We start from the raw sequence: 3,207 nt of genomic DNA, 5'->3' as shown, positions 1-3,207 counted from the left end.
CTACACTACCCCTAACCCTGCTGCCGCTCACTGCACACACTACACAACCCCTAACCCTGCTCCCACTCCCCGCACCTAATACACTACCCTAACCCTGCTCCCACTCCCCGCACACACTACACTTCCACTAACCCTGCTCCCACTCCTCGCACAAACTAACTACCGACAACCTTGCTGCCACTCCCCACACACACTACAATACCCCTAACCCTACTCCCACTCCCCGCACACCCTACACTACCCCTAACCCTGCTGCTGCTCCCTGCACACACTACACTACCCCTAACCCTGCTGCCGCTCCCCGCACACACTACACTAGCCCTAACCCTGCTCCCACTCCCCGCACACACTACACATCCCCCATCCTTGCTCCAGCTGACCGTACACACTACACTACCCCTAACCCTACTCCCCACACACACTACACTACCCCTAACCCTGCTCCCACTCCCAGCACACAATACACTACCCCTAAACCTGATCCCACTCCCTGCACAAGCTACACTACCCCTAACCATGCTCCCAATCCGCCGCACACAATACAGTACCCCTAACCCTGCTCCCACTCCCCGAACACAATACACTACCCTTAACCCTGCTCCCACTCTCCGCATACACTACACTACCCCTAACCCTGCTCCCACTCCCCACACAAACTACACTACCGACAACCTTGCTGCCACTCCCCACACACACTACAATACCCCTAACCCTGCTTCGAATCCTCGCATACAGTATACTACCCCTAATCCTGCTGCCACTCCCCACACAAACTACACTACCCCTAACCCTGCTCCCACTACCAACACCCTACACTACCCCTAACCCTGATCCCACTCCCCACACACCCTACACTACCCATAACCCTGCTCCCACTCCCCACACGCACTACACTACCCCTAACCCTGCTCCCTCTTCCCACACACACTACACTACCCCTAACCGTGCTCCCACTCCCAGCACACATTACACTACCCCTAACCCTGCTCCCACTCCACGCACACACTACACTACCCCTAACCATGCTCCCAATCCCCTGCAGACAATACAATATCGCTAAACCTGCTCCCGCTCCCAGCACACACTAAACTATCCCTAGCCCTCCTGCTGCTTCCCGCACACACTACACATCCCCTAACCCTGCTCCCAATCCCCCGCACACACTACACTATCCCTAACCCTGGTCCCACTCCCCTCACACACTACACTACTCCTAACCCTGCTCCCACTCCTTGCACAAACTACACTACCCCTAACCCTACTCCCCGCACACCCTACACTACCCCTAACCCTGCTCCCACTCCCCGCTCATACTACACTACCCCTAACCCTGCTCCCACTCCCCGCACACACTACACTTCTGCTAACCCTGCTCCCACTCCCCGCACAAACTAGACTACCGACAACCTTGCTGCCACTCCCCACACACACTACAATACCCCTAACCCTACTCCCACTCCCCGCACACCCTACACTACCCCTAACCCTGCTCCCACTCCCCACACGTACTACACTACCCCTAACCCTGCTGCCGTTCCCTGCACACACTACACTACCCCTAACCCTGCTTCCTCTCCCCACACACACTACCCCTAACCCTGCTGCCGCTGCCCGCACACACTACACTACCCCTAACCCTTCTCCCACTCCCCGCACACACTACACATCCCCAATCCTTGCTCCCGCTCACCGCACACACTACACTACCCCTAACCCTACGCCCACTCCCCGCAAACACTACACTACCCCTAACCCTGCTGCCGCTCACTGCAAACACTACACTACCCCTAACCCTGCTCCCACTCCCCGCTCATACTACACTACCCCTAACCCTGCTCCACCACTCCCCGCACACACTACACTTCCCCTAACCCTGCTCCCACTCCCCGCACAAACTAGACTACCGACAACCTTGCTGCCACTCCCACTACAATACCCCTAACCCTACTCCCACTCCCCGCACATCCTACACTACCCCTAACCCTGCTCCCACTCCCCACATGCACTACACTACCCCTAACCCTGCTGCCGCTCCCTGCACACACTACCCCTAACCCTGCTTCCTCTCCCCACACACACTACCCCTGCTGCCGCTCCCCGCACACACTACACTACCCCTTCTCCCACTCCCCGCACACACTACACATCCCCCATCCTTGCTCCCGCTCACCGCACACACTACTCTACCCCTAACCCTACTCCCCACACACACTACACTACCCCTAACCCTGCTCCCACTCCCAGCACACAATACACTACCCCTAACCCTGCTCCCACTCCCCGCACAAGCTACACTACCCCTAACCATGCTCCCAATCCCCCGCACACAATACACTACCCCTAACCCTGCTCCCACTCCCCGAACACAATACACTACCCCTAACCCTGCTCCCACTCCCCGCACACACTACACTACCCCTAACCCTGCTCCCACTCCCCACACAAACTACACTACCGACAACCTTGCTGCCACTCCCCACACACACTACAATACCCCTAACCCTGCTCCCACTCCCCGCATACAGTATACTACCCCTAATCCTGCTGCCACTCCCCACACAAACTACACTACCCCTAACCCTGCTCCCACTACCCACACACCCTACACTACCCCTATCCCTGATCCCACTCCCCACACACCCTACCCCTAACCCTGATCCCATTCCCCACACACACTACCCCTAACCCTGCTCCCTCTTCCCACACACACTACACTACCCCTAACCCTGCTCCCACTCCCAGCACACAATACACTACCCCTAACCCTGCTCCCACTCCACGCACACACTACACTACCCCTAACCATGCTCCCAATCCCCTGCACACAATACACTATCGCTAAACCTGCTCCCGCTCCCAGCACACACTAAACTATCCCTAGCCCTCCTGCTGCTTCCCGCACACACTACACATCCCCTAACCCTGCTCCCAATCCCCGCACACACTACACTATCCCTAACCCTGGTCCCACTCCCCTCACACACTACACTACCCCTAACCCTGCTCCCCCTCCCCGCACAGACTACACTACTCCTAACCAAGCTGCTGCTCCCAGCACACAATACACTACCCCTAACCCTGCTCCCACTCCCCGAACACAATACACTACCCCTAACCCTGCTGCCGCTCCCCACACACACTACACTACCCCTAAACCTGCTCCCACTCCCCTCACACACTGCACTACCCCTAACCCTGCTCCCACTC

The sequence above is a fragment of the Taudactylus pleione genome, unplaced genomic scaffold (genome assembly GCF_031769625.1).
Source record: "Taudactylus pleione unplaced genomic scaffold, aTauple2 ptg001009l, whole genome shotgun sequence".
Taxonomy (NCBI): Eukaryota; Metazoa; Chordata; class Amphibia; order Anura; family Myobatrachidae; genus Taudactylus; species Taudactylus pleione.
Note: the sequence above shows the minus strand (reverse complement) of the source record.